Raw genomic sequence first — 14,218 nt, 5'->3', positions numbered from 1 at the left:
TATTTTCGACTTGGCGAGACCCTGTCAGAGCCTTGCTTAAAGGTTGACGAGCTCGCAGATCCTGAGGATCTATCTTCAACTTGTCGGCCAGAATTCTGCGTAGTTGATTTCTATCTGCAAAACAAATCTCAAAGTCGAGAAAGGTTAGAAATAACTTTGTGTTTTATCTTCCAGCTCTTAATGGCGGGATCATTGCTTTCTACATTTCATTCTAGCGTGGTGGCGGTGATTTCTTCCTTCTAATGTCGCCCATGGTGGGTGGTTTGTTTCTCTCCTAAACTTGATTAATCTGCAACATAATGTTACTTCCGAACTTCCAAAGTAATCAGTAACATGAATAAAGGAGTTTTAATCATATGCAATTATATTCAACTAACTGTTATTTAGCTCGCCTATACCTTGTATTCCTCTTCCTTTTTCTCTTCATTTTTCTAACTAAATGTCTCTGACCATTAACTTATCATTCTCCTATTAATCCGAACTAACTCGCTTACTCTCTATGTATATATTTCCTTCTATGAAGTTGGAACTAAGTTTTCTACTCAACTTTATTCTTCTATGTGTGTCGATTCTGCCCAATCTAGCTTATTACTCCATTATTTATGTTTTTACTAAACAGATAGTTTAGTTCGCAAAGTAAATGGTACATGGAAAGGGTTCCCAGGAAAGAGAGGTGGGTCACTTGGACCTCTTAAATACCAGGGCTTTCCTCGCCAGAATCCCTCACACGTGACCTTTTAACAATCCTACACTTTACTTCTGCCATGGGGTCCCTAGAGTAGTCTTTCTTTTAATAACTCGATTCTACCTCTTGTGTTTTACTCATCATTCTTTCTTCATTACATCGTAACTAAATCGCCCAACGAAAATTAATATCAAGTAAAACAAATTATGTTAAAGCTAATTTGTCTATAAGACATATTGTCCACATATGATGTACATGCACCAAAAAACAATTGCAAAATAAACAAATCGCTAAGAGCCTTTAAAATCAAAACAGCCGAAATATATTTTCTTAACATATATCTGTCTATAAATTTTCTTCGAATCAAATAGCGTAAATGTAATATATTGGGCCAGAAATATTCTTCATATCAAATAGTATATATCCTTAAAATATATTTGGCGATAAATTTTCTTAAAATATATAATATATGTTGCCTCAAAACATACTATTTGATTGAACAAAAGTTGAGCACAAAAATAATATTCTTATCTGAAGTTGATGGGGCGAGTACTACCTCGCCAAAGCGACTGCTCGTCCAACCTTCGCCATTTTTGTTTAAGTCTTCGTCCGACCCCGGACCATTGATTTTGCTATCGTCTCAGGGATAGCCTTCGCCTCCTATTTCTCGGTCTTCTTCTCGCCGTTATACGCAATTATGTTCTCAAAGTAGAATGTGTAACAATCCATCGAAATAACACAAAGTCAATAATGATGACGATAATAATAATTATAATATAGTTAGCTGGATTTATAGTAAGGCAGAGGAGTGTTTATCTTTTAACCGAAATAATTTAAATGAGGCCATTGTAAATTTATATAAGCGCCGAATAACAGACAATGATGAAGTAGTATAATAAGAGTCTAACTAGAGAATAATCATTAAAATTTGGAGATAAACAGGACCTGGAGTGTATCGTAACACACAAACTAAGATTGAAAGAAAGCGGTCACCCTGAAAGTGTACAATTTAAGTGTGTAGAGCATTCTATTCTATGATATAAAATCATGATAATCAACAGAGCTAATCAATCATCAATCGATATGATAAAAGAACAAGCAAGCATAATAATGAAATTAAATTTATCCCCAAACTGGATCGGAAAGGGAAGTAATGAATAAGCATCAATATATGGGCCGTTTTAGGATTTACGACATAAGCACTTAGCATATACATTCACACAGATAGCCACGCCGTTGCAATATATTGATGTGGTATTTGGTGTCGACGGCGATAATGGAATTAATGTGGCAAAAACCATATATATCGTACTATATTTTGGAAAAACAGAACCTGATAATATAATGAATGAACTCCATTGAGTGACTGCTGCGGCTTCTCTTGTATTGATGCTCGGAGTTAGGATTTGAATATTCCCCGGAGTTCGCCGTGGGCGGCGGGGTTGGGTTGAGAGTGTGGCCCGGGTTAGTTTTACCGTTTCCCACAGACGGCGCCAACTGTACTTGCGAAAAAGTACGGTAAGGATTCTAGTGTTAGGAATCGTATGCTAGGGTTTAGACTGATGATTAGATCCCTTGGGAATGCTCTCAAGAGTAGTATTTATAGCCTGCTATGGGCTTGGGTTTTGGTTGCTTGGTTCCCAAGCAACAGGGGTATTTTTGTATTTTAGGCGGTTCCTAGAGGTTTCCAGAAGCTTAGAAGGGCGGTGCCTTAAAATGAGCGCGCCAGAGGCTCGGGAGCCCTTCTAGAGGGCGCTCGAGCCCTTCTAGAGGTCTTTAAAGCCTTTCTGGAGGTCTTAGAGCCTTTCTGAAGGGCTCCTAAGCTTTTAGGAATATTATGACGGTTCAGCCAAGATCACGGCTAAAAACGTACTCTGCTTCTTCAAAAGAAACATCCTAGCAAGATTTGGAGTACCGGCACTAGTGATATCCGACAATGGTACGCAGTTCACGGATCAAAGGTTCCAGGACTACCTAAGGAATATCGGCATCAAACAAAGCTTCACCTCCGTCGAACACCCTCAAGCCAACGGCCTCGCCGTGGCTGTGAACAGGTTCATTCTACGAGGAATACGAAGAAGAATAGAAACTTCTAAAACCCAATGGGCTGAAGAGTTGCACGCGGTCCTTTGGGCCTACAGAACTACTCCCCATTCCTCGACTGGCGAGTCACCTTTTCGACTTACGTATGGGACAGAGGCGGTCTTACACATTGAGCTAACCGAACTCACATGGCGTACTAACGCCAACACTGACTTCCCAGCCAACACGGCAAATCTACGTGAAGAGCTCGAATTTGTCGATGAAGTCAAGATCGGGGCAACCTTACGAGAGGCAGCGTTAAAACAAAAAATAGCCGCTCGCCACAACAAGAAGGTCATAAGAAGGGAATTCAAAGTAGGCGACCTCGTCCTTAGGCGAAACCATAAGGATTCTGAAGAAGGGAAACTCGCCGCCAACTGGGACAGCCCCTACAGGATCCGGATGAAGACCGAGACGGGGGCTTACGGACTCGAAGATCTCCACCAAAACACAATTCCAAGGACTTGGAATGTAGAAAAACTCAAAAGGTATTACACTTAGATGGCAAACAACGCCAATTTACTCTAATGTACATACTCAGTTCTATACAACGAACTCCTCGCTCTCAAACGAGCAAATAAATGGAAGAGGAAATTCGTGCCACTCGAATCCAAAAGGAAAAAGGATGAGAGAAAGTTACACAGCAAAATCTCTTACTCCTCAGTATGTGCGCTTATCGCTGCGACATCACTGCTCGACATGTTAGGTAGAACCCCAGCTCGCGTTGGGTGATTCACGCCTCAGTGCGTTGAACTTAGAATGATTTCTTCATTCATCTGCTGTTGCACGTCCGAAACACGACTTTGGACACACATTCAGATAAACAATCTCTTGGATGTGCAATACTTCGAACTAATACTCCGCGTAAACAGTTGGAAACTTCCTGCCCAAACTCTTCCTTGCAAAACAACGCAAAGGTAAAACTTTCCAAACAAAGTAACTAGCTACCTGGGAAGAAAAGGGCAAAACTCTGATTTCATCAAGTCAAAGTAACAAAAAGTCAGGCGGGCATGATAAACTCTCCAGTCATTAAATCACTTCGTCGAAATAATGACTGCGGGGAGTAGTCCATTCCCCAAAGCAAAACGAACTTCGGCTTGAAAACCTCACACTTCAAAAGCGAGCAACAACACAAGTCGAACAACTAAGAGCATACGAATTATTGCAGTCTGTGAAACACACAAGATAGATAGTTCGCTCTCAACAAATACTTTAAACAGTATTAAAAAGCCTCACACAACGAGCAATCAAACTCAAACATTATACTTGGAGACAAATCACGCATTTTAAAGCAAGTATTAATGAAACGAGTAAAAGGCATACGAACCATTCAAAAGTCGCGGCGTTCTATCCAGTACGGCCCTTCACATACAACTCTACTTCCCTGTAGCATCCCTACGGTCCAGATTTGATCAAACCAATCATCTAAGGGTCATGATCTTTCGTAGTGGTTCATGGAACGTCAAGATTGAATCAACAGTTGGGGTGACACCTCAGAAACACAAACCGAGAACACTCTACAGACTATAGGTACTCAAGTACTACAATAGCCTTTACACGTGTCATATAGAAGCCAAAGGTCATGACTCTTCAGTTTTTCCCTCGAAACGAGGGCATTAATTACGGAATGACATTCAACTAAACTCTCTAGCGAGGGAATCTTTCCGTCTAATCCTACATGCCGAACATCAGGGTGGCGAACATGATTCATCACTATGGCGAACTCACTCAGATATAGGCCGAATGGAGCCGAGAGATTGGCGAGTCCGCTCGTCCAACCCTCGTAACACTCCTGACCGTCCTCATAAGCTACCTCCTAGGTCCGAAATGCCCGCAAAGTCCGGGGAGCAAAACTCTCCTTACGAGAAAGATACTCGAAAACAAACATCCTCCGGCGGTCTGTCATGAATGGTTGAACGCCCGCACTTAAGTCATCACTCTTCATTAAGAGCAACGACTTGGGGGGCTACTGTTCAGGACCGGCCAAAAGGATCCTTGGCCCATTGCTTAGGCCCAATACAATCCAAAGCCCAAACTCCACGTTTGGCATCATTACTTGCGACATACCCCCTCTCCACGAGGGGGGTGCACGAAGCACACGAGACCGTTTCAAATGAACCCTAACGTCTCTTTGCACATTCTGCACGTTCCCGCAATAAACTCTCTGGCGGTTACACTTCCCACGATTTCTTAACCGCCAGAGCCAGGTGTGCCACCACAACGGCTCTGCAGCCCTCCACCTCTATAAATAGGGGACTCAATGCAGTCCCCAAGGTAGAACTCTTTCTTCCTCTAAAACCCTCACTCTCTGAATCTCTACTGACTTGAGCGTCGGAGTGCCTGCAGGTACATACCCCCCATCCGCTCCAAGAAGCATTCCAACACATTCTACCACCGTAGCAATCACTGCATTCAAAGCACCGGCGGTCACCTTCTGGTCAGGTACGATCAGGGTGTTACATGCAGTTTCTTTTTTGATATTTTTTTAATAGAATTAGAAAGAAAAAAATTAGTAAATTTTTTTGAGGGAAAATATGATTTTTGGAGGGAAGTTTTTGATGGAGAACTTGTAGGATTATAATTATAGATGATGATGATGGGTAGTGGTTTTTTTTTTCATTGTTTAATTTAATTAATAGAATGATAGTTATTTATCATTTTAATTGTTAATTAATTAATTTTTTTTATAATTAACATGGGTTGTGGAGGGAAAATTTGGAGGGAAATTTTTTGAAGGGAACTTATAGGATTATAGTTATAAATCTTTATAAACACCCATTTTTTATGCCACAATAGGGTAGTTATTGGACACGAAGTTTATTATGGAAATCACATCTCATTTTGGATTCTAATTTCAACATTTATACCTCAAACTTAAGTGAATTGTGTACCCATAAATAATCTATATATATATATATATATATATATATATACTAGTATGGACACCCGTGCCAAGCACGGGCTAGATTTTCGTCATATTTGAGGGAGAGAATGTTGCGATGTATCAAGTGTCAATTAACAAAAATCTTATTTGTAAGCCTTGAAGTTTTGGATGAAGATATGGTGGTATCATTTTCACTTGCGTGGTTGTTCTTTCTCCAAATTGTCGATCTACACCAGTGTAGGCTCCTCTAGAAATTCCAATGGTGGTATCACATCCTGGTTCAATATTGTGGAGTAGCGGGAGTGATTCTTGGTAGTGGATCATGGACAGGGAATTCCAGACACTTAATGGAGAGATGTTAATGTGTCAAGTGTGAGTTAAAATTCCACATTGTAAATGCGAGCAACATATAAGTGAGATTACTCATATACATAAAGCCTTAAGACTTTGAAAGAAGATGTGATGTGAATCTCACTTGTGTGACTTCTCTTAGTCTAATGTGATAATACAAAGCGATGTAGGCTCCCATGGAAGTTTGAACATAATAATGATTTGTTTTGTTAGTTTTTGGGTTTATCTGTTTGATTTCTTTATCTAAAAAATTTGTTTTGAATGTCGTTCGCTTCCATGCAAAAAACTTTATTCAACCTCTCTATTATTTCAAATTCCTTCATTTTTGATATTTTGTGGGATCTTACAATGGAAAAATGTAGATGTGTTATGATGTGTTGACAAAATACATGTTTATTAGATATTTTAAATTAAGTGACATTTTTTTATGAGTCTAATTTCTTAGTAGCGTAATTACCTATTTTAAATTAAGTGGCATTTTTTTAATGACTCTTACGGATAAAAACACTCCTTATTTTTTTCTCTTATAATTTCTCTCAAGTTTAAATTCATTTGTCATCTTCTTTCCTTTGCTACTTTACTTTATCTCTTATTGTGAAAGAATGAAACAAACAACCCTCTTTGAAATCGCCGCCAACCGATGTTTTTTTACCATGTTGTGCCTCTGAACTTATGTGGCTATCTCACCATAACACAAACATATGAAGTCTCGCATTTAAGGGAGGGATGTTTATGTGTCATGTGTGGGTTAAACTTCTTCATCAGCTGCAATAGTATATACTGAGTAACATATAAGCGAGATGAAAAATATACATAATGTCTTAAGATTTTAGGCAAAGATGTGATCTCAATCTCACTTGTAGGGTTTCTCTTAGTCCAATGTGATGGTCCAATCCATTGTAGGCTCCCTCAAAACTCCGCACATTATGATGAAATGTTCTTTTAGTTTTTGAATTTTAATTTGCTCAATTTTTTATATCAAATATAAGTTATTGGATGTCGTTTGCTTGCACGTTTTTTTTATCCAACCAATAGCATATAAATTACCTTCACATTTTGGTCTTTGGTTGAATCACTTAATGGAAAAATACATATGTGTTATGATGAGTAGAAAAAGTACGTGATTATTCCCTTAAAAAAAGTACGTGATTATAAGACATTTTAAAATGATGTGCCCTTTTTTAACCGAGTCTATTTTTTAACAGAGTTTATTTACTCTTAAATCTCCAACTCTTTTAACTAACCCATAAAATTATCAGTAACTTACTCTATTTCCAATACTTTTATGGACAAAACACGCTACTTTTTTTTCTTCTACCATTTTCTTTATTGTTCAAATTTCTTTCTCGTATTCTTATTCTTTTTCTTTCTTAATTTTTTTTCTCATTTCTTAAAAGATAGGAACATAAACTTCCCTCCATGAAAACACCATCAATCCATCTTTTTAACCATGTTGTGCCTCCTTTTAAACTTATTTGACTGTCAACAAATCACAGATGTATAAAGTCTCACACTTAAAGGATATATGTTAATGTGTCAATTGTGACTTCTACGTTTCTATTAAATAATTGATAAAAATAATTGATAATGATAATTGATTAGAAATATGATATTGTAAAATTTACATTTATGGGTTAATGTAAAAGCTGAGACCCAATTAGTTGTTAAGGAAAAAAAAACCTTTTATATTTTCATATAATTGTCCTTTTTTTACTTATTATTTTCATTGAAGTAATTATACATTTTTTATTATTATCAAGACATATTTGTCTCTTTAATCATTGTAAAATCTACATATTCTTATTTGAATCTTTTTGTTAAGCCTTATTTGAACGGTTATTTTTCATATAAATTCATTCATGAATTTTTATTGTCATTTAATCCTTCCTTTAATTTAATTATACATTTTATAATTTGATGATATAAAATTTCCATTCCAAGCAAGAGAAGTCAAATACATTGATTGATTAATTTTTTTACATTAATGGTTGATTCATATTCAAAAACAACGGAAATGGAACATGATATATTGATTTCTTTGACAATAATTAACGATAGTGTTTTATGAAAATGGAATCCGAATCATTGATTTATATCTTTATTCCAAAATAACTCCAAGAATAATATATTGTTATATAAGGATCAATATTATGTCGAACATAACATTCTTGTATAAAAAAAATGTAGAATATGACAAATTTAAGAAAAAAAGAACATATATAAAGATCAAATCAATTAAGATCATTATCCTAGCAATGTCTAAAAAACCAAATACAATCGACTATTCATTATTAGGTATGGGTTGAGTCAGTCAATTCACCTACTAACTGAAGATTATAACAATGAAGTTTGGATGCCCATTTTCTAAAACCAAAGTTTTACCAAACTTCATCAACATGACCATGTCGAAAAAAAGTGTCAATCTTTTTAAAATAAGATTATTTCTATATTTGAATATTTCTGGAAAAAAAATTAGAAAGCAATGAATAGTTAGAATATTTTCAAATGAAATTTAAGATGACAGTAAAGATAATTGGGACAAAGAAAATCATAGAAATTAATGGAAAATATTGTGTTGCCAATTTTTTTTAATCCGGTTTATGTTCATAATTGTTTATTAGGTTAAGTTTTTTTTTTCTTTTTTGGACAGAATATTGGGTTAAGTTAATGTCCTTTAGTTTTTTTATTTTTCATTTTTTCTTATTAAATTTTTAGCTTAAAAAAACTTGTTAGAAAAGATGTTTAAAATATCTATAATTTGCTATTTTTAATTTGAAAACTGTCCTAAATACTATTTACAAATGAAAGACATAAGATTTTATTCATTATCACGGTTGAAAAGTGATTGGCTAATAAAAAATAAATGAGTCATGATTCAATTTAATTGGATGATAAATAAGCATTAAATGAGATGGAGAATGTGAAGATGTCACGTGTACTTTTGATTTGAAGCAAGCCAAATGTTTAATAAACCGTAAAACAATAAAAAAAAAACCAATGACATCCAAAAAACTAAAATTTAAGAAAAAGGAATTTACTCGTTTGATGCTATATTTTTTAAGCAAGCCAAATGCTATATTCTATTAATTTTGTTTTCTTAAATTATATTGAAAAATACCATTAAATTCCAAAAATTTAGTGATATAATTCAACTTTAATCTTTGGAAAGTAACTTTGTACACAATATCCATTTTATATACAAAAACACAATATCAAACAAAACTTCAAGGTACCTAATAATTTTTACAAAAATAAATAAAAAAAAAATAGCAATTATATTTTCATCACAATCTTTTAGTGGCAAGTCTATATGTCCGGACATTTAATTTTAAATTGAAATTTTGTTTTTCAAATATGTTCCGGTAATTTTTTATTGAGAATTTTTTTGGACACGAATTGGCAAAAGGAGGTCAATTCATGTCCATGGTCAAATTTGTTTAAAAAATGTACAACATAAATAGAAAATTGTGTTATAATTAAATTTGAAAATAGAAAATTGTGTAAATATATGAACAAACCAAAGTTGAACAACAAAAAGAGGGATATTGAGAAATTGATTCCATGAAAAAGAATTTAAAATTTAAAATAAAGAAAACGTTTCAATAAACCTAAAGAAATGTTTTGGGAAAAATATTGAAATTTGAGAATGAATTTCTGAATGAAGTGAAAATGAATTAATAAATATATGAACAAACCAAAGTTGAACAACAAAAAGAGGGATATTGAGAAATTGATTCCATGAAAAAGAATTTAAAATTTAAAATAAAGAAAACGTTTCAATAAACCTAAAGAAAGGTTTTGGGAAAAATATTGAAATTTGAGAATGAATTTCAGAATGAAGTGAAAATGAATTAGATCTTTTATTTTATAGATGAATTACATCCCTACAAAGTTAATACAATTAATTTTTATTTATTGTCATTATTAGCATGTTTTCAAAATAGGTAACAATTTGAATAAAACATTCCATTTATTCTATTTTCATTATAAGCTCTTTAGTCAACTTGCATGATCAAGCATAACATTGAATTCTAACTTTCTTTCTTAAAAAGAACAATTAATTGTGCTAATCTTTTTGTTTTTTCTGTTTATGAATCCGTACAATTGTGCTAATTTATTTTTCACGAATTGAGGCATAGAATTGTACGAATTGAGGCATATCATTTCCACTGAAGTCAAGGCAAATAAGACATATCAATGATTTTTAAATAAGTTATTGTTTTTTTTTTCAATGCATCCTTAGTAGTTAAGGCAAATAAACATTCCTTAAAAAAAAATTATTGTCACTATCAAATATCGTGGCGTAAAATTATAAACTCAAACACTAAAATTTTAAACAATGTAGCAACAATTTTATAAATACTAAAATTTTCAAAAAACAAAACAGTAATTTTTTAAGTTGATTATAATTGTCAATAGAATTTTTAATTGATTAGTCACAATAAGGTCACAATTGTTATAAAAAAAAATCAAGAAAATCATTACCCTTTGTTTTCCAAAATTTTCAGTTGCAATCCTGGTACATTAAATACTCCTCCAAATTTTAGCACATCAGAGTTATTTTATATGTAATGTTACGTTTATTAAAAAAAAATCAAGAAACTCATTACCCTTTGTTTTCCAAAATTTTTGGTTGCAATCCTGGTACAATAAATATTCATCCAAATTTTAGCACTTGTCATTTTGGTGTGTATATTCCCTAAAAAAAAACATGTTGGCGTGTAGATGAAAGAAAACATTAAATGCACATATCATTATAAAGTTGCCATGTGTACTATCAAAATAAAATAGGGGAAATGTTTATAATAGAGATTATTGTAGCACTTGATTGCAAATTAACCATTAATCAACTATTTCCTTCTATACACTCTACTACTACATGATATCAATCAACTATTTCTAAATAAGAAAAAAAACTCCTTGAGTGCGGCAACACTGATCATTTGACCAAATCATTATTGCTTTGAGTGGGCAACACCATATGGTGTAGAAAAATCGGTGATGAAATGGTAAAGAAGTTACCATATATATATATATATATATTTAAGAAAGAAGTTACCATATTTGTAAACCAAATTAATTATGTATTGATTACGGCAATAGCATGATATCATAAAAAAAACGGAAACAAAAAAACCAATATGGCAAAAATAAAAAACATTGGAGTCCAAACAGAGTAATTGCCAAAAAAATGGTATTGCCAATTGCTATTTTTTTCTGATAAAAAACAGTGTATACGGACGACATTTTTTTCGGAGACTTAAAAAATTAGTTTGATACGATGATATATAAAAGTGGTACTCTATTTTGATACGATGTACATAACGTTGATCCTATTTAAGATAAATCTTATTTCCGAAGATTAAAAAAATTTCAGAAAAAGTATACAATAATTAATTCCTTCAAAAAAAAAGTACACAATAATTAAGTTATCTCCGAGTAATCACAACAAATATCGGTAACTAATATGTAAAATTGATCGGTCAATTAGAGTCGAAATTAGAGTGGAAAAGAAAAAAAAAACTTTAGTCTGGAATGAACGTATATAATAATATCGTACGTATACAATACGGTTGGATTCCTCCATAAACATAAAATACGGTTGGATTAAAATGTATATAATACATATTGTTAAGGCAAAATGCACATGTACATAAAACAACACTGTATATTTGATACCATTTTTTAATCAAATATTTACATAATACATAATACATAATTAACGCAACTATCTTGATCAAAGGTCTAATCAAAGGTCTTATGCATTGCAAAAAATTTGTTTGAGGAACATTAAATGCTATAAGTAAAATGAGGCGCCACGTGTACTTATGCTCATAAAAGTATCCTTTTGTATTATATAAAGATATTTGATAAAGAAAAATCACAATGAAAGAAAGAAAAATAATAATTAGAGAGATGACAAATTTAGAGAGATTGAGAGAAGAAGCAAGAAATAGACAGTGATAGGTAGAGGTTACGATTATTTTAGAGGGATTTAGTGAAGGCGCAAGAAATTGGAATTGATAGGTAGAGGTTACAATTATTTTAGCATTGAAACACTTGTAGGAAAAGTGGAACATGCTTTAAGAAAAAAATTGAAGTGAAGAGCAAATTTGAAAAGAAAAACAAGCAACAACGATAATAATAATAATGCAAGAAAGTGTGAACAATGATTACGTGAAGTAAATTAATACGAAATTGTATATTAAATAGACAAATGGATTGAAAGATGAGGGAGATAAAACCTGCAATTTATGGTAGGAAAAGTGGAACATGCTTAAAGACAATTGAAGTGAAGAGCAAATTTGAAAAGAAAAAAAAAGCAACAACGATAATAATAATAATAATAATGCAAGAAAGTGTGAACAATGATTAAGTGAAGTAAATTAATACGAAATTGCATATTATATAGACAAATGGATTGAAAGATGAGAGAGATAAAACCTGCAATTTATACTTGATTGCATTGTGTAGGTTTGGTTTCATAAATTTGTTGGTTATTATTGTAATATGCACAATGGGTTAGTGGTAATGGTTTCTTCTTCATGCTTGAAAAGGAATTAAATGATTGAAAAGGAAAAATGCGATCTTAAATCGCGTTTTCTGAACCTCTGTTAGGGTTCCAGGCGCACTGCACTTTCTTCTTCATCATGCTTGCAAATTGATCAGAATAGCCTCATTCAATTGATCACGTGCAATCGTGTTAATGCCCTTTGGTGTTACAAAGATTGATTCACGTTGTATTCATCATTAGAGACCTTTCTGCCATTGATTTACCCAACCACTTTTGCTGATTTTTTGCGCTCCTGACTGTTATTTTCATCACTTCTGCCATACCGTTTGATTGGTAGGCATAAATTATGGAACCGACAGCTGCACCTACCTCTCGTGTGCAGCCCACCCCAACTGTGGAGACTGTTACCAAGGCTCTTTCTTTTGCCCAGGCACTGACATGGTCGCACATGATCTCCACCAATGACGACTTGTCGCAACCAACAATACGTGGAGAGACTGTTTCCATTCGCATTTTTCAATCAATGTATGAAAAGGGAATGGACGTCTGTAAGAGAAACCTTCATGGAAGGTTGGTACTTAACAATGGAGGTAAGTTGTACACATCGAAAGGAAATTGAATCGAAGTTAAAGAAACAATGGAAGACTGACTGTTGCACCTTGGACATTACTATCTCTAGGTAAGGGATTTTATGAGTTCTTTTTTGCTTCTGAATCTGATTTACAAACTGTTTGGGTGATGGGAACTCTAAATTTCAACCCGAGGTTATTACGATTATTTGAATGGGAGAAAGACTTTGATATGCATAATTAGAGAAACACACATGCCCAAATCAGGATACACTTAATGGCATTGCAACATGTTTATTGGATGAAACGTACACTCCAGGAGATCTCTTGTGTTGTTGGAATGCCGCTGGTCCTTCACAATGCAACATCCAAAAGAATTTTTTCATGAAATTATCGTAGAGCGGGAAGGATTTTCTTTTACTGTGGAGGTTGTTTATGAACGGCTTCCAGATTTTTGCTCTCATTGTCAGACACTTGGACATGATGTTATTAATTGCCATTGGTTATACCCAAGGAAGGAAGACATGTCTAAGGAAAAAGTTGCTAAGGGGAAGGCGTAAATTCCAGCCAAGAAACTTCAGTGGGTGCCTAGTAAATAGAATCCCTCTGGTATAGGTTCATCCAATGCATTTGCAGCACCTACAGAGCCACAAAAAAATGTTACTGATGCTGATGTTTCTACCTCTGCGGCTTCAACACAAACACTTCCCTGCCTGTCTGATGAGATCCCTCAAGGTTCATTATCTTTGCGCCCAGTGTTGGAGTTGGTTTCCCTTGATGATGTGCATGTTGACGCGCTTTCGGATGATGTGGAACAAGTAAGTTAGAGATCACGGGAGGAGTTGGAGGTTCCCCAGATTCAGGATGCACTTGCTACACATCCATCCTCAGATGACCATGATGATGAGCATTCTTTGACTATTGATTTGGAGGCCTCCGCTTCTGCTAGGGAGGTGCCACCGCCTCAACATGGTGTAGCACATGTTGGCGTGCAAACTAGTCCCCAACATGGCCACCTTGTTGTCATGTCCATCCCGGACGACATTGCCATTTTTTTGGAAGTGGAGCGACCTGCTCATAACACCAATTACACAGTTGAATAGACAGGGATTCCCGAGAATGGCGACATAATC

This window comes from Medicago sativa, chromosome 7 (genome assembly GCF_051527215.1).
Source record: "Medicago sativa cultivar Bolivia chromosome 7, Bolivia_mono, whole genome shotgun sequence".
Lineage (NCBI taxonomy): Eukaryota > Viridiplantae > Streptophyta > Magnoliopsida > Fabales > Fabaceae > Medicago > Medicago sativa.
Note: the sequence above shows the minus strand (reverse complement) of the source record.